This window comes from Nicotiana tabacum, chromosome 12 (genome assembly GCF_000715075.1).
Source record: "Nicotiana tabacum cultivar K326 chromosome 12, ASM71507v2, whole genome shotgun sequence".
In the NCBI taxonomy this organism is placed as follows: Eukaryota; Viridiplantae; Streptophyta; class Magnoliopsida; order Solanales; family Solanaceae; genus Nicotiana; species Nicotiana tabacum.
In genome coordinates this window covers 6,334,209-6,358,324 of record NC_134091.1, presented here as the reverse complement: position 1 = coordinate 6,358,324, position 24,116 = coordinate 6,334,209, and positions in this window count along the sequence as shown.

Here is a 24,116-nt window from a genome sequence, read left to right as displayed (position 1 = left end):
TCATAAGGCTGAACACGAACAAAAGGGAAACTCTTGGATCTCAACTAATGTGAGCACGTGATTTTTTCTCTCACGACAATTACTCCAAAAGAAATCAAAAATAAAACAAATTTTTCTTTGTGCGTAATTTTTAAAATCTGTGTGGCATTTCAGATAGTTATTTTGTAGTTTTGTCTGTGATTGTTTAAATACAAAAAAAAATGTTGCATGAATTTAGGATTTTATTCTGCTATTAGGAATTAATTAAATCATATTTGGAATGAAAATCACAAAAAATATTATTTTTGGTAATTTTGTCATTTTTATTGTTTAATGGTTGATTTTGTTTAATTAATATTTGATATTGTGTGTTAAGTATTGCTAAGAATTAATTAATGTCTGTGTGATATAATTTTTTTTTTAATTTATTTTTAGGATTTTTGTAAATTCGAAATGTAAACTAGGAATTAAAAAGGAAAAGAACAAAAATAGAAAAAGAAATTTGGACGGGGCCATTCCCTTTTTGGGCCAAAATCAGGCCCAAACGAGACCTATACCCGGTCCAAACCTTCAGCTCTCAAAGACGCCTCAGACGACGTCGTTTCGAGACCGGCAAATCTCGACCGTTTATCCATCCTCATCCAACGGTCCAAGATCTCACCCCATAACCCGACCCGCTTACCCGGATCGACCCAGTCCCTCATTAAAACCAAACGACCCCATTTCTACACCAAACAACCCCGTCCCGCCCTTCACCATTTAATCCGAGCCGTTAAGATCATTTGATCTAACGACTCAAATTAATCGTCACATTTAATATACCCAAAACCCCCTAAACCCCTTTACCCGTTTCATTCCCAAACATCACCCTCAGAGACGAACCAAACGACCTCGGAACCCTAGTGCCGCCTTCCACCCCCTCGCCATAAACCCGGCGGCAACGATGCCGATGACCACCAAATTAACACCCCTAGTGCACCTCGACCCCCTGGACACGAATCTACAAACCGTTTGACTCGAATTAACCTACATTGTCTCGAATCTTCATCTGAAGATTCGAGCCAAAACTCAACCTATACTAACCGACCCCAAATTCACACCAGTTACTCCCCTGACCTCCCTCGTGACCAAACCAAGCCTGGTTTGGTTCGAATCGAACCAGAAAAGCTCGAACCCCTAATCTGAGCCCCAAGAACCCTAGAAATCCAAGAACCAGGAATTTGTCCAAATTAGCAGAGGGTGTGGGGTCTAATAGACCTTAGTCGAAGTGTTCTCCGTTGAGAACACTTGATTAAGGTCCATTCGACCTCAAAAAGGTCGAGTCTGAGTTCGGACCTGGGTCATCTAGTTTACTTGAGGTATTCTATTTCCCTTTCTGTTTGTTCTATTTTTTGTTTGTTTTGTTATTCGTTTGTGTGGTTAAAATGATTTTATTTCCAATTTATGTGCTTTGTTCTTCTTCTTCTCCAAATCAGACCTATTATTTGGTCGAAATTTTCGTTTGTTCATTGTTAAGTGTATGTGTTAAACTATATAATTGATTGGAATGAGTTTGGTCGATTAATTAGTTTCCAGGGTAATTCCCCGTTTTGTCAGTACAACTTGAATCACCTATATGTACTGTTCGATCATTAGCTATTGACTTATATGTTGTAATTCATATAGTCGATTGGATAAATGTCGTCAATTAGTTTTAACAGATTGGGATGTTAGAAACCTGCAAATTGTTCAGTTTTAATGGTCTGTCAGTTTAATACTAATATACCACTAAGCTAATGAATAAAATAGGGATCAATAGTGAGAGTGATAATATGTTAAGTGCCTTTAGTGGATGGAAATCAGAAATAGCATGGGGTTTAATTTTAAAATAGAAATGGCCAGTTAAAAGACTGACAGGTTTTTGAATTAACTAGTGAAAAAGGTGCTACTTGAGTTGGCTTAGTGACTTTACTGGTGGGAAATCAGTAACAGCATGGGTTTAATGATAAAAAGGTAGAAATGCCCATGAGGAGGGAATAAAACAGGCTGAAAGTGAAATGTTTGAAAAAGAATGACCAATTCTAGTCTTTAACGGGACTGGATTTTGGACAAGAAAAGAGAGTTTTTAGAACCTAAGGGAGTCTATTTTTGAACTGGTGAAGAAAGCTCATTTCTTGACTTCAATCCTAGATAGACAATAAAAAAAAAAGCAAAAGAAAAACCTTTGTTGTTCCATTGAAGTGGAGAAAATTCTGCTTTCCTTCACTGTTTGAAATCAGCACTAACTGCTATTATTCCATTGAAGCTTCAAGCTTCTTTCTTTGAATGTTCAAAAATCAGAAACTATTGTTCCACTGTTGTTTCGGATTCACCTGTTTCTGTCTGTAGTTAACATTGGTGTTTCCGGGTCGCAACTGAGTCTCCCGAGTCTGTTTTGGTTGGATATTGGTACTATTTCATTGGTTTATTTCTGGTTTGTTCACTGGGATTTATTCTGCTTGGTTGTTACTGCTGCTGTTGCTGTTGCTATTTGCTGTTTACTGCTGCTTCTACTGATATTCATCTTCTTTCCTTGCTTTCCAATACCAGGTACACGAACTGATACAGTGGTACATTTTATAAGCTACTCGAAGCATGAATGCAAAAATGGGAAAGATTTGAAGTTGTAGTTTAGTGTAGTCTTTTCTTTCTTTTACTGTATGTACTTAGAACATTTTATGCGCTGCCCATGTAAACTCTGGTTATATACTGAATCTCGGTTGTATATATGTTAGCTAGTTGCCTTCACTAGAATCAGGTAGTTGTTGGTTATGTATAACATGGGCGCTATCCTATAGCAGTTTAAGTTTTAAATTTCTTCCCCGTAGGTTTTTTTTAGTTTAAAAGGACTAATAGTGTAGTTGTAACATTCTGCTAGTTCAATTTGTTCGATTAAACAGCATGTTCCAAATACACACCAGGCCTTAGGTTGATTACTCAATAGTTCAAACTATTTTAGTTCAAACTATTTTAGTTAACAACTTGCTCATCTAAATTCGCAAAAATGGGTTTCATTAGATATCACTTTCATTTCGGATTCTTAAAGTTTGAACATGTGTAGAATCATTTAGCTAAGCCCAACATCTGAATAAGGATGGCACAGGTCCAGTTTTACCCCTTATACATTGGACCTGGGCCCATAATTGTTAACCGACTGCCCTTATTGTATCGCTTTCAAATTTAACGACTCACTTTCGAAACTCAACTATAATAACTCGTGAGCATGTAAATAAGTTAGAACTCTTTTTCTTTCATTATAGAGACGAACGAAATAGGAAACATAGTCACTATAGGTCAATCCTTTTAAAATAAAAATGAGGCGTGCCTTGACAAACAAAAATGCACAAGCTGCGGGGCCCTCTATACGTATTTGTAAAGTTGCTTAGACTCCAGGACAAGCCGTTTAGCAAAGTTTCACGGCCTTTCCCAAAATAACGATACGCCAATCGCTTAGGGCGCGTCTTTAATAAAATTACTTCCCTAAGTATGGGTGTGCATTTATGCAACCCAAATCCAAATCTCAACAGAGTCGAAACGTGTCTATGACCACGGGTACATTGATTGTGATGAGGTTTGAGATACATTTTCACAACGTTACAATTCTATAAAAAAATAAATAATAATAAAGCGGTTTAAACTTAATAAAAGCGCACAAGTTATAACATGTATTAAAATCAGATATTTAGCCATTATAACAATTTAAGTGACCGTGCTAGAATCACGGGATACGTGGGTGCCTAACACCTTCCCTCGGGTCAACAGAATTCCTTACTTAGAATTTCTGGTTCGCAGACTTCATTTGGAAAGTCGAATATTTTCCTCGAATTGGGATTCAAGATAAACCGGTGACTTGGGACACCAAAAGCCAAACCTTTCCCAAGTGGCGACTCTGAATTAAATAAATAATCCCATTTCGAATATTGTCACTTAAAATGGAAAAACTCCCTTACGCATTTATCCTTCGGGGTAGGCGCGCAAAAAGGAGGTGTGACAGCTCTGACGACTCTGCTGGGGAACGAACCCGGAATCTCTGGTTCAGGGTTCAAGAATTCGAGCTTAGGATAATTGTTATATTTGGCTTTATTATCTGATCTTTATTATATGTTTGGGCATAACGTGCTAAATGTTGCCTTTTATCGCTTTGATATTATCTGAACTGTATATAAACTGTGCCGAAACCCTCCTCTTCTCATCTTCGGGGATGTGCTTGCTGGTCGAGACTCCCTATTCTATTAGTGTCATACCCTGAAACAAGAAAGAGGTCGGACAAGTTACAAAGCCGGACGATCTCGCGGGTCCCCGGTACGTAGCCCCCTCCCCGACTCGAGTTGTCCGCTCGGGTACACAGTCTAGAACAAATACCCAGGTTACGAACCTAGAATAACTCAACTTCATGCCGGATCCCTAGTAGGAACGTTTGTTTGCATCATGTGCATTTGACTTTGGAGGCTCAACACAGGGGTTGGGTCTGTCTAGGACAGATGTACCAAAATGACAAAAGACCGTCCTGATGCATCCAACTTGTTACTTGTGCATTTGTTTGTTTCGGACTTGCATGCCGACCGGTTTTTGAATGTCTTGAGGAAAGGGAGATAGAGGTAGTTAATTGCCTGCTTTGAAAAAAAATCAACGTCCAAATAGTGTCGAAACTCTACCGAATTTTTGAAAAAAAAGAAAAGTTTTGTTTATGAAAAATGGTTTTGTTTGCCAATGGAAAAAAAGTCTTGTTTTTTAAAAAGAAGTTTTTTTTATCTGCCCGAACTACGCCGGTTTGATTCTCACAGGGTGTGAGATACGTAGGCAACCCTCATCGGGTCCAACCTCCCCTTTTTCAGAAATAACCAAAATGTAAGAATTTTAATTTCATCATAAATAGTCGGGAGATGCCGCTTTTGTCAAATGTAGCCGAATCCCGAAAGGGATGCGCCGGAAGGCTGACTTTGCATAAACAGCCGCTTTTGGTCATTTTTTGAATTTTGACCAATTTGCCCAACAGCCCTAGAGTCCTCATCCCCGAGGCTCTGTGAGGCCGTGTTCCCAATGTCAGGCCACTATTTTGAAAAAAAGAGTCATAAATAAATCAAGTGATGCTGTTTTTGTCAAAAATAGCCAAATGTTCCCGAAAGGGACGACGGAAGGCTAACTTTGCATAAACGGCCACTTTCGATCATCCTTTAGAGTTTTGATCGGTTGATCCTCACAGCCTTAAAATATTCATCCCCGAATTGCTGAAAGGCCGTGTTCGAAAAAATCGGATCTTTCTTTCTAAAATATAGTCAAATCATTTTTGAGTCAAATAATTTTGGCTTAAATTATCTTAATAAATGTGCAGGATGAGCACAATGCAAAATGAACACTTTTCAATAATGACTAAAGTCCCCGTCAAGTTGCGGCTATGGTGGGATGATCTAGGTGGTGAAGGGCAAGATGAGGTCAAGAAATATCTGAAAGGCCTCATGGGTTTATTGGAAATCCAGCCTCAGAGAGATATCATAAGAGCTTTGGTCACCTACTAGGACCCGACACACAATGTGTTCCACTTCTCCGATTTTGAACTCACCTCGACTCTGGAGGAAATAGCCGGGTACATCGAGAATGCTGAAGTTCCATTAAGGCAAAAATACCTGGTTGCCCCAAGAGCTGTCACTGTGCATCAGTTTCTAGATTCATTAAAGATACCCAGGATGGTCCATAACCCAGATTTGGCCGCAGGTTTTTGTAATCCGCACTTCATATACGACATATATAGTCATGTAGGAGGATTCAACAATCCGGGTAACAAGTTATGCAGCAAAGGTAACCGTCAGAAGTGGGATGAGCATAGACGAGTGGCTTTCATGATAACATTTTTAGGCCTTTTGGTGTTTCCAAGGAAAGACGGAAACATTGATCTGAAAATATCTGGGGTTGTCAGTACTTTGCTCACTCAAAATGAAAGCACTCTCGTGCCTATGGTAGTATCTGATATCTTTCGAGCTCTCACAGCCTGCAAAGCCAGAGGGAATTTTTTCGAGAGGTGTAATTTGCTGCTACAAATATGGATGACTGAACATCTCTGCCACTGTTCCGAGTTTTTGAGTATTGGTTCCTCGAAGAAGACTTGCATAGAAGAGTTTTACACGAGAATCAAGGAGGTCAGTCTACCCGAGGGAGTTACGGCATGGACGTCATTTTTTCAAACCCTCACCGCCAACCAAATACAATGGACACTGGGATGGTTGCCTGTTGATGAGGTCATATATATGTCGGCAGCTAGGACCCACTTTCTATTGATGGGACTTAAGAGCATTCATCCTTACGCGCCCTATCGAGTTTTGAGACAACTCGGGAGATGGCAGATAGTGCCACACGAGGAATATCTTAGTGCTCAAGCAATTGAGATTAGCCATGACGGGCAATTTCCTGAAGCAAAAGTCCGCCAGATCTGGAATGAATGCCAATGTTTAAAAGCAGATACTTGCATGCAGGATCGGGCCAAAGGTGAAGTAGCACCAGGGTACCTTGTGTGGTACAGAAGAGAACTTGAGCACAAAAGGCCGGCTAAAAGGCCCCATATCCTGAATTTTGCCGAGCCATCACAGGAGCAATGGGATTGGTTAGCAAAAGAAAAAGGCTATCAGGCTGAAATCAGCAAGCTGAAACAACAAATTGAAGGCTAGAATTTGAGAACAACGTGCAAGTTGCTACTGATCTGGGAGAAAAGAACAGGTTGGACCAGGAAAACGAGGCGCTTAGGGCCCAAATCCAGCAAATAAGGATAGCCGCAGATAACCAACAAAGGAGCCGGTCGGATGAGCGACTGATAAAAGGTTTAAAAATGGAAATTAGTGAGTGCCGGAGTGAGCTGGAGAATTTTGAGAATACCATAGCAGGACTCGAGGCACACTGGGCAAAAAGAACAGAGGAGCGCAACCGGTACCTGCAGCAGTTGAAAAGGGATCACGAGCAAGCCATTGCAAATTTGAAGAGAAAGGTGGCCACTCTTGAGGACAAAGTGGCTAAGCAAGCCTGAACCTTTGAAGCTGAAAATAGACATTGCTATAATTTACTGGCCCAGATGGAAGTAGAAATTCAGCAGTGGCAGAATCAACATCTCCAGGATTCTCGGGTTTTGAAGGCCCGTAATGATCAAATAGAGCGCCTACTCATAGAAAAGGGGCAAACCAGGGATAAGATTAAGACCATTGCCCATGTCATCATTAGGAGGTGTCTACGGTGCGAAGATATGACCCGCACTACCTTCTTCTCGGCAGTGATAATTTATGTCAAGCGAACCATGAATGAGCTGGAACAACTTGAAAGGGACCTCGCACCTAAGCCCGCGGCGAGGCCAAATGATGCCCCGCAGGCGCCAATTTTTAAAGCTTTAATGTATTTATAGGTCGAGTCTGTATTTTCCGTCTTGGCGTCTTTTGTTTGTCTTTTCGCATCAGGGTGTATCAGTAGTTTTTGAGTTTGTATTTATTTCAAGTCTGTTATTCTCCCTTTTTCAAAAATGTTTAGTTTGTAATAGAATGTTTTAGTAATAAAAAAAAATGTTTCTTTATTTTGCACTTGTTTGTCCCGAACTATGCTTGGTTTGATTCACGCGGGGCCGTGATACGTAGGCAATCTTCGTAAGATTCGACCGGAACCTTAAATAAGAAGAAAGGTTGTAAAACCAAAATAATAATAATAATGATACAAAAAAATAAAATAAAAAAATAAAAAAATAAAATAAAGAGGAGCATAAAGAGAAGCCGGAATGACGCATGCCATCGATGCAAACATGTAGAAACTCACTTAACTGTATGGGTGCATCACACCCCAACGTGAGATTACCTGTCTGTTATTTGTTTCAAACTAACTGTTTGCTTGTTGCTAAGTCCATGTTTTTACAAAGGTGGTTTGGTTTTGTGGAGGTCTGACCCCATATTCATACTTTACGAGGTCGAAAGGAAGTGTTCAGCTGCCCGTCACTAAGTCAAGAAGAAGTATTCACACTTACTTCACGAGATCAAAGGGAAGTGTAGAGATGTCTTCAGAAATTCCTTTGCCAACAATTCCTATTTCCGAAGAGAATTCAATCTCGGCCATCCCAACTTCCGAATCAGCAACTGCTGAAGAAAACAGAATCTTGCAGCTTCGCATGTTGGAAATGTTGGATGACTGGAATAATAGAAAAGAGCCGCCGAGTGTAATCCCTGGATTCCCGAGCTATTCTCTAGGACAAGTGGGACTTCCAACGTCCCCATAAGTTATCCAACTTCCCCATTCGGGTATCCTACCATTTCAGCCCACTCTGCTGGATCACCCTTCGATTCTTATCCCCGGGTGTCAACGACAGATGTGGCTACAAATATATTCACTGCACTGCCCTGTCCAATTGCGGCACAACCCGCTATACACAGGCCTAATTTTGACTCTTCCTCATTCACATTTCAAGCACCATCTTTCTCACTGGAACCAACTCGGTTTACCACCAGCGCTCACCCTCAATTGCCTCAATGCGAGTTTACGCCTGGGCAAGACCGAAATCCCAAAGCTCCTGAACAAGATGAAATGGTGAGAAGAATGAGGAGCCTCGAGCAGAGCTTAAAAAATATGCAAGGCTTAAGCGGGCAGAAGAGTGTCTCCTATACTGATCTGTGCATGTTCCCTCACATGCACCTGCCCGTAGGGTTCAAAACACCAAAGTTTGAGAAATATGATGGGCATGGCGATCCCATTGCTCACCTCAAAAAGTATTGCAACCAATTGCGTGGGGCTGGCGGCAAAGAAGAATTGTTGATAGCATACTTCGGAGAAAGCTTGGTGGGCATAGCCTCAGAGTGGTATATGGATCAGGACATATCTCGATGGCACATTTGGGACGATCTTGCCAACGATTTTGTAAGACAGTTTCAGTATAATATTGACATCGTGCCAGACAGGAATTCTTTGTCAAACTTGAAGAAGAAACCCTCAGAAAGCTTCAGAGAATACGCTATTAAATGGTGCGAGCAAGCATCAAGGGTAAAACCTCCCATGGATGAAATAGAAATGGTCACTACTTTCCTCCAGGATTAAGAATCAGATTACTTCCAAAACATGATGTCGGCCATGGGAAAACCTTTCGCAGAAGCGATTAAGATCGGGGAAATGGTAGAAAATGGGCTAAAAACGGGTCGAATTCTAAGCCAATCTGCTATCAGAGCTACCTCCCAAGCCATTCAGGGTGGGTCTGGAGGAATAGCAAAGGGAAAGAAAAGGGAAGAAACGTTCATGGCAGCGTCGGGTACAAGGAGAAACTATACTCCCAGATCCCTTTTCTCAGAGAGGACCCTGCAGCACTATTACCCTCACCAAGATTTGGCCTATACTCCTCAGCCATACTCGGTCATGAATACTCAGTCTTACGTCCGGCCACCACAACAAGCCAATCGGAGCCAAGCTCCACCTCCCAGAAATCAGTCTCCTTACCGAAACCACTATAATGCACAACTACCCCAGAATAACTTCCGTCCTTAAGAACCACCCAGAAGACAAACTTTCACACCCATTGGTGAACCATATTCTACCCTATTCCCAAAACTGGTCCAGATGGGTTTCATGCAACCAGTCCCTCAGACAAGGCAAAATCCAGCATCACCTGCTTACAGAGTCGGTATTAGGTGTGCTTATCATTCGGGAGCAGAAGGGCATGATACCAATGATTGTTGGACTTTAAAAAGAGCGGTAGGGAACTTAATTGAACAGGAAAAGATAGTATTAAGGGACGAGGAGGTCCCAAATGTGACCAACAATCCGTTGCCCGCTCACAATAATGGGCCATTGATTGGGATGATCTGTGAGGACAAGGAGTTTGATCCTGCCCTGAAAGCTATAATTGCCATTGTCGATGCAGAGAGAAATCCTAAATCAGCCCCGAAGCAAGAGAAAGGGGAAAAGAAGACCAATACTGTCAAGGTTGAGCTCGAAAAGAAGGCTGAGACAAAAACAGAGGCGATGGTGCCTTTGAAGAATGAGGTTCTCTATATTCCACGAGATCGATCAGAGAAGCTACAGGGATTTGAAATGAAAAGAGGAATACCGATGTACGTGTCGAAAGGGGCCTATGTGGTCCGGGGGACGATTAAACCGCCTCAGCTGAATGAGCCAGCGGTTATCGGATGCGTGCCACAGAAGCCAATGACAGACCCGTCTACGGTACCATGGAATTATCAACAAACATTGGTTACATACAAAGGCAAAGAAATCACGGGGGAACTTCCAGAAAATACTTCTGCTGGAAAATATTCAGACATTCAAGAAGTGAATAATGACACACGGAAGCGCTTCCCACCCAAGAAGCCTGTAAGCGATGAAGAAGCAGAGGCTTTCTTCCAGAAGATGAATATGCCTGACTATGAAGTGGTGGATCAGTTGCGAAAATACCCTGAACAAGTGTCTATGCTATCTTTGCTAATGAGGTCCGCCGAACATCAGAAGATCCTGCTCAAAACCTTGAATGAAGCGTATGTGCCGGCTGAGACTTCAGTTGAACAACTCGAAAGAATGACGGAAAGGTTCTTTGCGGTTAATCAAGTTTCTTTTAGCAAGAATGATTTGCCTCCGGAGGGAGCAGCTCACAACAAGGCTTTACATCTGACAGTCAAGTGTGAAGACTACTACGTCAAGCGAGTAATATTGGATGGGGGTTCGGGTGTTGACATTTGTCTGCTCTCCACACTGCAAAGAATGGAAATTGGGACCGGAAGGATTCGCTCCAATAATGTCTGTGTAAGAGCTTTTGATGGCATCAAGAGGGACACCCTCGGAGAAATAGACCTGATATTGACTATTGGGCCGGTGGAGTTCGAAGTAACTTTCCAGGTACTGGATATGGACATATCTTACAACTTTCTCCTCGGAAGACCTTGGATTCATGCTGCAGGGGCTGTACCCTCCACTCTCTACCAAATGATGAAGTTTGAATATGAAGACCGGGAAATTGTGGTCCACGGAGAAGACGAACAGTCTATTTATCGGGACCCATCCATCCCATATCTTGAAGCAAGAGAAGGGAGTGAGCACACAGTTTATCAGGCTTTTGAAGTTGTGCTGGCGGAGCAGTATGAAGAAGGAAAACCTTGCCCCCAACCGTTCCTTTCTAATGCATCAATCATGGTGGCCAAAGAAATGATCCGACATGGCTTCAAACTGGGGAAGGGACTTGGGAAATCATTGCAAGGGGTGGTTGAACTTATCACCCTGCCCACCAGTGAAAAGTTCTTCGGGGTAGGCTTCAGACCCACTCCAGCTGATATAAGATGGGCAAATGATAGAAAGAAGGATGGTTGGGTCTTGCCTCAGCCGGTTCCGCATCTTTACAGAACGTTTGTCAAGCCAAAATACCAGAATAAAGAAGAAGATGAGGCCTTTACTACCGAAGAGATTGAGGAGATCTGTGGGGCCATGAGAAAGATACTATATGAAACCCACATGGTTCAGCTGGGAGAAGGCACAAGCACCGCTGAGGTGCTATACATGGGGCCAAATGCTAAGCTTCAAAATTGGGAGGCTACACCGTTCCCAGTTAGGTAGGAGTCCGGGTAGACTTGTCCTGCCACCTTTCCTACATCACGAGTTATCCTAGGGTGTAACTCGGATGTTTTTCTTTAGTTTCCTGTTTTAACTTCCTGAAATATAAACCCTGTTATCTTCCCAATTCCAAGGAATAAAATCAGTATTTCATCATTTTTTTCTTTATTCTTTCTGATTTTTGCTATTTTTTTTATCTTTTCCTTTCAGTTATAATAATGCGGCTTTAAATAATATGACATGCTTGCAGACTTCACGCCCAGATCCAAACGAGCTGTCTAATTGTGAAATAATGAACCAAGAACCGGAATATGGCGAAGAATAGGCTTTTAGGGAAATAAATCGAGAATTGGAACACTTTGAGAATAAACCTAAGATGAATTTGAATGTTACCGAACCGTTTAATTTGGGAACTCCTGAAGAAATCCGAGAAACCAAAATAAACATTCACATAGATGGGAAAACACGAGATGCAATAATTCAACTCCTCTTTGAATTTAAAGATGTGTTTGCTTGGTCATACGATGACATGCCAGGATTAGGTGTTGATCTAGTGGTGCATAAATTGCCAATTTACCCTGATTGTCCTCCAGTTCAACAGAAGCAGAGGAAGTTCAAGACTGATATCAGTGATAATATCAAAGTAGAAATCACAAAGCAGTTGAAAACATGAGTAATTCGGGTAGTCCAGTATACTACGTGGTTGGCTAATGTAGTTCCTGTACCGAAGAAAGATGGAAAAACTCGGGTGTGTGTGGATTATCGAGATTTGAATAGGGCAAGTCCCAAAGACAATTTCCCGTTGCCCAACATCCACATCCTTATTGATAACTGTGCCAAACATGAGATACAGTCTTTCGTAGATTGTTACGCTGGATATCATCAGGTGTTGATGGATGAAGAAGATGCCGAGAAAACCGCCTTCACTACATCTTGGGGTACTTACTGTTATCGGGTTATGCCGTTCGGTTTAAAGAATGCCGGGGCAACTTACATGAGAGCCATGACTGCCATTTTTCATGATATAATGCATCAAGAGATAGAGGTGTATGTAGATGACGTGATAGTCAAGTCCAGGACTCAGGATGATCATGTTCGAGACTTGAGGAAATTTTTTGAGAGGCTGAGAAAGTACGACCTGAAGCTGAATCCGGCTAAGTGCGCCTTCGGAGTCCCATCGGGCAAGCTTCTGGGTTTCATAGTAAGCAATAGAGGTATCGAGTTAGATCCAATAAAGATAAAGTCTATCCGAGATCTACCTCCTCCAAGAATGAAGAAAGACGTGATGAGTCTATTGGGCAGGTTAAACTATATCAGTCGATTCATTGCCCAACTGACTAGCACATGTGAGCCCATATTCAAGCTATTGAGGAAGGATGCAGAAATTAAATGGACGGCTGAGTGTCAAGAGGCTTTTGACAAGATCAAAGAATATAAATCCTCCAGTTTTGGTCCCGCCAGAGCCAGAGAGACCCCTGTTCTTGTATCTGACGGTCTTGGAAAATTCTTTCGGTTGTGTCCTCGGACAACATGACATGGAAAGAAAGAGCAGGCGATCTATTACTTAAGCAAGAAGTTCATCGTTTATGAGGTCAAGTACACTTTGTTGGAAAGAACGTGTTGTGCTTTGACGTGGGTCGCTAAAAAATTGAGACATTATCTCCAAGCTCATACTACTTACCTCATAACCAGGTTGGATCCTTTGAAGTACATATTCCAAAAACCGATGCCTACTGGGAGATTAGCAAAGTGGCAAATCTTGCTTACTGAATTCGACATAGTCTATATCACTCGCACGGCAATGAAAGCCCAGGCGTTAGCAGATCATTTGGCTGAGAACCCGATTGATGATGAGTACCAACCATTGAGTATTTATTTTCCAAATAAAGAGATAAACACCATAGGAGTAGTCTCGGAAGACGCTCATGCTTGGAAGATGTTCTTTGATGGGGCTGTAAATGCCAAAGGTGTAGGAATTGGGGAAATCTTGATCTCACCCAGTGGTCAACACTATCCGGCTACAGCTAGGCTTTGTTTCTTTTGCACGAACAATGTAGCTGAATATGAAGCCTACATCATGGGCATGAATATGGCGATCGATCAAGATGTTGAAGATTTGTTGATTATGAGGGATTCTGATATGATTATACGACAAGCCCAGGGTGAGTGGGAAACTCGAGATGTCAAGCTTATTCCTTACCGGCAGCACGTGAAGGATCTCAGCAAGCGATTCAAATCAATAGAGTTCAGGTATATCCCGCGGTGTCACAATGAACTAGCCGATACACTTGCCACCTTAGCTTCAATGTTACCTTATCCAGGCAATTCCCACATCTATCCCTTGGAAATCCAAATCAGGGAAAGACACAGTTACTGTAATGTAATCGAGGTGGGACCAAGTTCCCAGCCATGGTACCATGATGTTAAGAGGTTCTTGAAAACACAAGAATACCCCGAACATGCTACTGGAGATCAAAATAGAACTATTAGGCGGCATGCGAGTGGATTCTTTTTGAGCGGCGAAGTATTGTATAAAAAACCCCAGATATCAATTTGTTGAGATGTGTTGACACAGAAGAGGCTGGAAGAATCATGCATGAGGTACACGTGGGAGTATGCGGCCCCCACATGAACGGGTATGTTTTAGCAAAGAAAATCCTTCGAGCGAGTTATTACTGGATGACCATGGAAAAGGACTGTTTTAGTTTCGTTCGAAAGTGTCATCAGTGTCAGGTGCACGGTGATTTGAGTCATGCACCTCCCACAGAACTGCATCCCATGTCTGCACCTTGGCCATTTGTTGCTTGGGGCATGGACGTCATTGGGCCAATCGAGCCAAAAGCCTCAAATGGACACAGATTCATATTGGTCGCTATTGATTACTTCACAAAATGGGTCGAAGCTGTCACTCTCAAATCGGTCACTAAGAAAGCCGTGGTGGATTTTGTACATTCAAATCTTATCTGTCGTTTCGGTATTCCTGCAACTATCATCACATATAATGCGGCAAACTTAAATAGTCACTTGATGGAGGATGTATGCGAACAGTTCAAAATAACGCATAGGAACTCCACTCCTTATCGGCCCAAGGCCAATAGCGCTGTTGAAGCAGCAAACAAAAACATCAAGAAGATTTTGAGGAAGTCAATCCAGAGTTCTATACAATGGCATGAACAGTTACCTTTTTGCCTTGGTGGGATATCGCACTACAGTACGCACATCAGTAGGGGCAACCCCATACTTATTGGTTTATGGGACCGAGGCTGTGATACCGGCAGAGGTAGAAATTCCTTCGCTCCGAACCATTGTTGAAGCAGAGATTGAAGATAACGAATGGGTTAAGACTCGATTGGAGCAGTTGACCTTAATTGATGAAAAGCGAATGACTGCGGTCTGTCACGGGCAGTTGTACCAACAAATAATGGCCCATGCTTACAACAAGAAAGTGCGACCCAGGAATTTTGAAGTAGGTCAACTAGTGTTAAGGCGCATTCTTCCACATCACCAGGAAGCGAAAGGAAAATTTGCTCCTAATTGGAAAGGTCTGTATATCATCAGGAAGATATTGCCAAGAGGAGCGTTGTATCTGGGTGATATTGAAGGAAATGATCCTGAAACAGATGTGAACGCAGATGCAGTCAAAAGGTACTATGTCTGAGTTTACTTCGGTGATGTGTTGGCATATTTGAGATAATGAAGGCTTTTATTCCCGTTACCCAAACACTATCAACTCTTTCTACAAACCCTTTGAGCCGGTTACATTTATTTGGCTACCCTCTTTGGAATCCAAAAGCACCATTGAAACCAAAAGCCTGAACTACGTCTGACTTGATTCCGAAAGGATACGTAGGCAGCCTCTCTCTGGGGTTCAGTCACACCAAAACAAAAATCCAATTTTCCCTGAAGTTGAAACTGGGGCAGATGTTATAATGGTTCAACTACGGGCACACCAAATGATTCCGAAGTTGTAATTTCATCCACAATTCTTTTTACCAAAAACCAAGTACAAGTCCTTCGGATCAATTGCCAAAGGCGGGGGAAACCAAGAAATATCATGGTTGGAAGCCGATGCATTCTAAAATTAAGAGAAATAAAATGAGAGAGTCTTGTCGGTGAAAACCTTCGGGCACCATGAGGCGACGAGAGTAGAGAAACCAAGAATGAGAGAGTCCGTTTAGTGAAAACCCGCAAAAAGTACTATCGGGCGACGGTGAGAAGAGAAATGAGAGAGATCGACTAGCGAAAACCCGCAAAGGGCGCTGTCGGCCGAAAAGATGATTTCACCATAGAAAGTTCCGGCAAGGTTCCCTGGTTGGGAAACATAGATCCGTTTTGGTTCATGAGGAAATGCAAGTTCGTGAGGTTCGAGCATCCAGTCCAAAAAGCATGTCATGTTAGTTTAAAGCCAGCATGCACCTCAGATAAGTCCTTTTCCCCCGAAAGGGACGCTTCTCTTTTAAATTCGTTTTTCCGCTCTTTGTTTACCTTTACTTGAATCCCTTTCGGCTTAACCCTAAATTCTAAAATGTGTTAGAAAGAAAAGGTGGCAGGACCAGTTTCACAGAGCTCCGTCTGGCAAGAGGTGAAGAAAATACCCAGCCTCAGTGGTGCGTCAGTCCAATCCCGACTAATCATGATGTTTGATTACCTCCAAAGTAAATGCATTAAAAGAAAAAAAAAGGGGCCTGGAAAGCGGAATGAAAACCAAAGCCTTACACGGGCGAGTTATCATGAAATCCTGAAATCTGAGTCTTATCAGTTTGAAAGGGGGTCGCCTTTGAAGCCAATCAATGGCGAAGTTTCTCAACAGAAATGAGGCCGGAACCAAGCAATTGGAATGATCAAGGCCACCGAACCAACCACCGTTTTCAAACTGACAATTGTTCTTTGTTTGGAAAATTAAAACAGGTGCAATCCAAAGCAACCGTGCAAGAAGCAGGTGCAACCAAAAAGGAAAAGAAATGCACAAGTGCAAGAAACAGCTTTGCAGCAAGGAATCAACCCAAAAGGGAAATTTCCTCCAAATTCTTTCCTGCATTTTTACTGAAAAAAAATAATTAAAAAAAAACGAAAAGAGAAATAAGAAGAAAATTCCAAAAAAGGGGTTAGTTTAGAATCCCCAATATCAACCTATTTTTCGCCAACATTAGGGCTCCAATCCCTGAGTTGAGATTTTAGACATAGGGTCTTCATTCCCTAGTCACCTTTGCCAACATTAGGGCTCCAATCCCTGAGTTGAGATTTTAGACATAGGGCCTCCATTCCCTAGTCGCCTTTTAGCTGACATTAGGGCTCCAATCCCTAAGTTGAGCGAGTTTTCTTTAGCCAACATTAGGGCTCCAATCCCTGAGTTGAGCATTTTCCTTAGCCGACATTAGGGCTCCAATCCCTGAGTTGAGTTGTTTTTCCTTTAGCCAACATTAGGGCTCCAATTCCTGAGTTGAGTTGTTTTTCCTTTAGCCAACATTAGGGCTCCAATCCCTGAGTTAAGCAAGTTTTCTTTTAGCCGACATTAGGGCTCCAATCCCCGAGTTGCGTCTTTTAGACTTGAGGTTTCCAACCCCTGAGTTGTGCGTTTTGTTTTTCTTTAGCCGACATTAGGGATCCAATCCCTGAGTTGAGCAAGTTTTCTTTTAGCCGGCATTAGGGCCCCAATCCCTGAGTTGAGCAAGTTTCCTTTAGCCGACATTAGGGCTCCAATCCCTGAGTTGAGTAATTTTCCTTTAGCCGACATTAGGGCCCCAATCCCTGAGTTGAGCAAGTTTCCTTTAGCCGACATTAGGGCTCCAATCCCTAAGTTGAGAGAGTTTTCTTTAGCCAACATTAGGGCTCCAATCCCTGAGTTGAGCATTTTCCTTAGCCGACATTAGGGCTTCAATCCCTGAGTTGAGTTGTTTTTCCTTTAGCCAACATTAGGACTCCAATTCCTGAGTTGAGCAAGTTTTCTTTTAGCCGACATTAGGGCTCCAATCCCTGAGTTGAGCGATTTTTCTTTAGCCGACATTAGGGCTCCAATCCCTGAGTTGTGTCTTTTAGACTTGAGGTTTCCAATCCCCTCATCAATTCTGTAGATTCTTATGGCAATTGACTCACGAAATTTTCCTAGTGAAACTGGGGCAGAAAATTTTTGTTCGTTTGTTTGTTTCGTTGTCTGAGCAGGTTTGACCTCGAGGCACAGAGATCGAGATGACCTATGGAGTGAGTCTCAATCCAGAATAAAAGAAAGGAAGAAAAGAACAAAAGAAGATGAGCCCAAATACTGGAACAAAAAAAGTGCGTATCGCTCAAAATATGATTGAAGTCACGAGCTCCGCCAATCCTGTCTTACTCAATGCTGCAGAAGTAAACAAGCACCTACAACTTGCGAGCATCAAGATTCAGATCGAAGTCTACAACAAAATTAGCTAAGACTCAAGATCAAGTTTCAAGAGAATTATAGATAGGAATCTTGTAACTCATAGTTGATAGGCATAGCTAGCTTAGCTTCGATTTTCCCTTTTGGTATAATAAGGAGGTCAGCAAGCAGTAACAGCAGCAGCAACAGCGGTAACAGTAAAACCACGGCTCTTGGTAGTCCTAGCTACCAAAACTTCCCGAACTATATTGACCTGATTCCTGTTTAGCCCAGGATATGTAGGAAAGCTTTGAAGCAAAGGTTCGGTCAAATATTTCAAAAAAAAATAAATACTTCACACGGAGTACTCAAACGGGCAAAAATCGCTCATATCTGCTCACTTTATCTTTGCACGAAAACCCTGCATGTTTTCGAACAAAGAGGGGCAGCTATGAGCACGTGATTTTTGCTCTCACGACAATTACTCCAAAAAATCAAAAATAAATCAATTTTTTCTTTGTGCGTAATTTTTAAAATCTGTGTGGCATTTCAGATAGTTATTTTGTAGTTTTGTCTGTGATTATTTCAATACAAAAAAAATATGTTGCATGAATTTAGGATTTTATTCGGCTATTAGGAATTAATTAAATCATATTTGGAATGAAAATCACAAAAAATATTATTTTTGGTAATTTTGTCATTTTTATTGTTTAATGGTTGATTTTGTTTAATTAATATTTGATATTGTGTGTTAATTATTGCTAAGAATCAATTAATGTCTGTGTGATATAATTTTTATTTTTATAATTTATTTTTAGGATTTTTGTAAATTCGAAATGTAAACTAGGAATTAAAAAGGAAAAGAACAAAAATAGAAAAAGAAATTTGGACAGGGCCATTCCCTTTTTGGGCCAAAATCAGGCCCAAACGAGACCTATACCCGGTCCAAACCTTCAGCTCTCAAAGACGCCTCAGACGACGTCGTTTCGAGACCGGCGAATCTCGACCGTTCATCCATCCTCATCTAACGGTCCAAGATCTCACCCCATAACCCGACCCGCTTACCCGGATCGACCCAGTCCCTCATTAAAACCAAACGACCCCGTTTCTACACCAAACGACCCCGTCCCGTCCTTCACCATTTAATCCGAGCCGTTAAGATCATTTGATCTAACGGCTCAAATTAATCGTCACATTTAATATACCCAAAAACCCCCAAACCCCTTTACCCATTTCATTCCCAAACACCACCCTCAAAGACGAACCAAACGACCTCGGAACCCTAGCGCCGCCTTTCCACCCCCTCACCATAAACCCGGCGGCAACGATTCCGGTGACCACCAAATTAACACCCCTAGTGCACCTCGACCCCCTGGACACGAATCTATAAACCGTTTGGCTCGAATCAACCTACATCGTCTCGAATCTTCATCTGAAGATTCGAGCCAAACCTCAACCTATACTAACCGACCCCAAATTCACACCAGTTACTCCCCTGACCTCCCTCGTGACCAAACCAAGCCTGGTTTGGTTCGAATCGAACCAGAAAAGCTCGAACCCCTAATCTGAGCCCCAAGAACCCTAGAAATCCAAGAACCAGGAATTTGTCCAAATTAGCAGAGGGTGTGGGGTCTAATAGACCTTAGTCGAAGTGTTCTCCGTTGAGAACACTTGATTAAGGTCCATTTGACCTCAAAAAGGTCGAGTCTGAGTTCGGACCTGAGTCATCTAGTTTACTTGAGGTATTCTTTTTCCCTTTCTGTTTGTTCTATTTTTTGTTTGTTTTGTTATTCGTTTGTGTGGTTAGAATGATTTTATTTCCGATTTCTGTGCTTTGTTCTTCTTCTTCTCCAAATCAGACCTATTATTTGGTCGAAATTTTCGTCTGTTCATTGTTAAGTGTATGTGTTAAACTATATAATCGATTGGAATGAGTTTGGTCGATTAATTAGTTTCCAGGGTAATTCCCTGTTTTGTCAGTACAACTTGAATCACCTATGTTGTTCGATTCTGATCATTAACTATTGACTTATATGTTGTAATTCATATAGTCGATTGGATAAATGTCGTCAATTAGTTTTAACAGGTTGGGATGTTAGAAACCTGCAAATTGTTCAATTTTAATGGTCTGTCAGTTTAATACTAATATACTACTAAGCTAATGAATAAAATAGGGATCAATAGTGGGAGTGATAATATGTTAAGTGCCTTTAGTGGCTGGAAATCAGAAATAGCATGGGGTTTAATTTTAAAATAGAAATGGCCAGTTAAAAGACTGACATGTTTTTGAATTAACTAGTGAAAAAGGTGCTACTTGAGTTGGCTTAGTGGCTTTACTGGTGGGAAATCAGTAACAGCACGGGTTTAATGATAAAAAGGTAGAAATGCACATGAGGAGGGAATAAAACAGGCTGAAAGTGAAATGTTTGAAAAAGAATGGCCAATTCTAGTCTTTAACGGGACTGGATTTTGGACAAGAAAAGAGAGTTTTTTAGAACCTAAGGGAGTCTATTTTTGAACTGGTGAAGAAAGCTCATTTCTTGACTTCAATCCTAGATAGACAATAAAAAAAAGCAAAAGAAAAACCTCTGTTGTTCCATTGAAATGGAGAAAATTCTGCTTTCCTTCACTGTTTGAAATCAGCACTAACTGCTATTATTCCATTGAAGCTTCAAGCATCTTTCTTTGAGTGTTCAAAAATCAGAAACTATTGTTCCACTGTTGTTTCGGATTCACCTGTTTCTGCCTGTGATTAACATTGGTGTTTCCGGGTCTCAACTGAGTCTCCCGAGTCTGTTTTGGTTGGATATTGGTACTGTTTCATTGGTTTATTTCTAGTTTGTTCACTGGGATTTATTCTGCTTGGTTGTTACTGCTGCTGTTGCTGTTTCTAATTGCTGTTTACTGCTGCTTCTACTGATCTTCATCTTCTTTCCTTGCTTTCCAAATACCAGGTACACAAACTGATACACTGGTACATCTTGTAAGCTACTCGAAGCATGGATGCAAAAATGGGAAAGATTTGAAGCTGTAGTTTAATGTAGTTTTTTCTTTCTTTTACTGTCTGTACTTAGAACATTTTATGTGCTGCCCATGTAAACTCTAGTTATATACTGAATCTCGGTTGTATATATGTTAGCTAGTTGCCTTCACTAGAATCAGGTAGTTGTTGGTTATGTATAACATGGGCACTATCCTATAGCAGTTTAAGTTGTAAATTTCTTCCCCGTAGTTTTTTTTAGTTTAAAAGGACTAATAGTGTAGTTGTAACATTCTGCTAGTTCAATTTGTTCGGTTAAACAGCATGTTCCAAATACACATCAGGCCTTAGGTTGATTACTCAATAGTTCAAACTATTTTAGTTCAAACTATTTTAGTTAACAACTTGCTCATCTAAATTTGTAAAAAATGGGTTTCATTAGATATCACTTTCATTTCGGATTCTTAAAGTTTGAACATGTGTAGAATCATTTAGCTAAGCCCAACATCTGAATAAGGATGGCACAGGTCCAGTTTTACCCCTTATACATTGGACCTGGGCCCATAATTGTTAACCGACTGCCCTTATTGTATCGCTTTCAAATTTAACGACTCACTTTCGAAACTCAACTATAATAACTCGTGAGCATGTAAATAAGTTAGAACTCTTTTTCTTTCATTATAGAGACGAACGAAATAGGAAACATAGTCACTATAGGTCAATCCTTTTAAAATAAAAATGAGGCGTGCCTTGCCAAACAAAAATGCACAAGCTGCGGGGCCCTCTATACGTGTTTGTAAAGTTGCTTAGACTCCGGGACAGGCCGTTTAGCAAAGTTTTACGGCCTTGCCCAAAATAACGATACGCCAATCGCTTAGGGCACGTCTTTAATAAAATTACTTCCCTAAGTATGGGTGTGCATTTATGCAACCCAAATCCAAATCTCAACAGAATCGAAACATGTCTATGACCACGGGTACATTGATTGTGACGAGGTTTGAGATACGTTTTCACAACGTTGCAATTCTATAAAAAATAATAATAATAAAGCGGTTTAAACTTAATAAAAGCGCACAAGTTATAACATGTATTAAAATCAGATATTTAGCCATTATAACAATTTAAGCGACCGTGCTAGAACCACGGGATCTGTGGGTGCCTAACACCTTCCCTCGGGTCAACAAAATTCCTTACTTAGAATTTCTGGTTCACAGACTTCATTTGGAAAGTCGAATATTTTCCTCGAATTGGGATTCAAGATACGGGACTTGGGGCACCAAAAGCCAAACCTTTCCCAAGTGGCGACTCTGAATTAAATAAATAATCCCATTTCGAATATTGTCACTTAGTGGAAGTCCAGTAACGACGTCCATAGTGATCCGCTCCCACTTCTACTCGGGAATCTCAATCCTTGAAACTATCCACCAGACCTCTGATGCTCATACTTAACCTGCTGACAATTCAAACACCGAGCTACATATGCTACAATATCCTTCTTCATTCTACACCACCAATAATGTTGCCGCAAATCCTGATACATCTTTGCGGCGCCCAGATGAATAGAGTACCGGGAACTATGGGCCTCATCTAAAATCAACTCCCGAAGCCCATCCACATTAGGCACACAAACTCGACCCTGCAATCTCAAAACTCCATCAGCATCTAAGGTAACCTGCTTGGCACCTCCACGCTGCACCGTGTCTCTAAGAACACACAAATGGGGATCATCAAACTGCCGATCACGGATACGTCCAATAACGAGGAACGAGCAACCGTGCAAGCTAATACTCGACTAGGCTCAGAAATATCCAACCTCACAAATCGATTGGCCAAAGACTGAACATCTAAAGCAAGCGGCCTCTCACCGACTGGAATATAAGCAAGACTGCCCATACTGGCTGACTTTCTACTCAAAGCATCGTCCACCACATTGGCCTTTCCCGGGTGATGTAAGATAGTGATATCATAATCCTTCAACAATTCCAACCACCTCCTCTGCCTCAAATTCAACTCCTTTTGCTTGAACAAATACTGAAGACTCTTGTGATCAGTGAACACCTCACATGCCACGCCATACAGATAATGCCTCAAAATATTCAATGCATGAGCAATGGCTGCCAAATCTAAATCATGCACCGGATAGTTCTTCTCATGAATCTTCAACTGCCGCGAAGCATAGGCAATGACCTTGCCATCCTGCATCAACACTACACCAAGCCCAATGCGAGATGCATCACAATAAATGGTATAAGGCCCTGAACCTATGGGCAAAACTATCACTGGTGCCGTAGTCAGCGCTGTCTTAAGCCTCTGAAAGCTCGCCTCACACTCGTCCGACCATCTGAACTGGCACCCTTCTAGGTCAACCTGGTCATCGGGGTTGTGATAGATGAGAACCCCTCTACGAATCGATGATAGTAGCCTGTCAATTCCAAGAAACTCCAAATCTCTGTAGCTGATGCTGGTCTAGGCCAGTTCTTGACTGCCTCAATCTTCTTCGGGTCAACCTGAATACCCTCTGCTGATATGACATGACCCAAGAATGCAACTGAACTCAACTAGAACTCACACTTCGAGAACTTTTCATATAGCTGACTATCCTTCAGAGTCTGAAGAACCACTCTGAGATGTTGCTCGTGCTCTTCCTGGCTGCGGGAATATATCAGAATATCATCAATGAGGACTATCACGAATGAATCCAAATATGGCCTGAACACTCGGTTCATCAAATCCATAAAAGCTACTGGGGCATTTGTCAACCCGAATGACATAACCAATAACTCATAATGCCCGTACCGAGTGCACAATGCTGTCTTAGGGATATCAGATGCCCTAATCCTCAACTGATGGTAGCCAGATCTCAAGTCAATCTTTGAAAATACCTTGGCACCCTAAAGCTGATCGAATAAATCATCAATCCTCAGCAATGAATACTTATTCTTGATTGTAACCTTGTTCAACTGTCGGTAATCAATGCACATTCTCATCGAACCATCTTTTTTCTTAACGAACAACACTGGCGCACCCCAAGGCGAAACATTAGATCTAATGAAACCCTTCTCAAGCAAGTCCTGCAACTGCTCCTTCAACTCTTTCAACTCAGACGGGGACATACGGTATGGTAGGATAGAAATGGGTTGGGTGCCCGGGACCAAATCAATGAAAAAGTCAATATCCCTGTCGGGTGGCATTGTCACACCTCCTTTTTCACCCCGAGGGAATATAAGGGGAGTTTTTTCCAATTTAAGTGACAATCGAAACGAG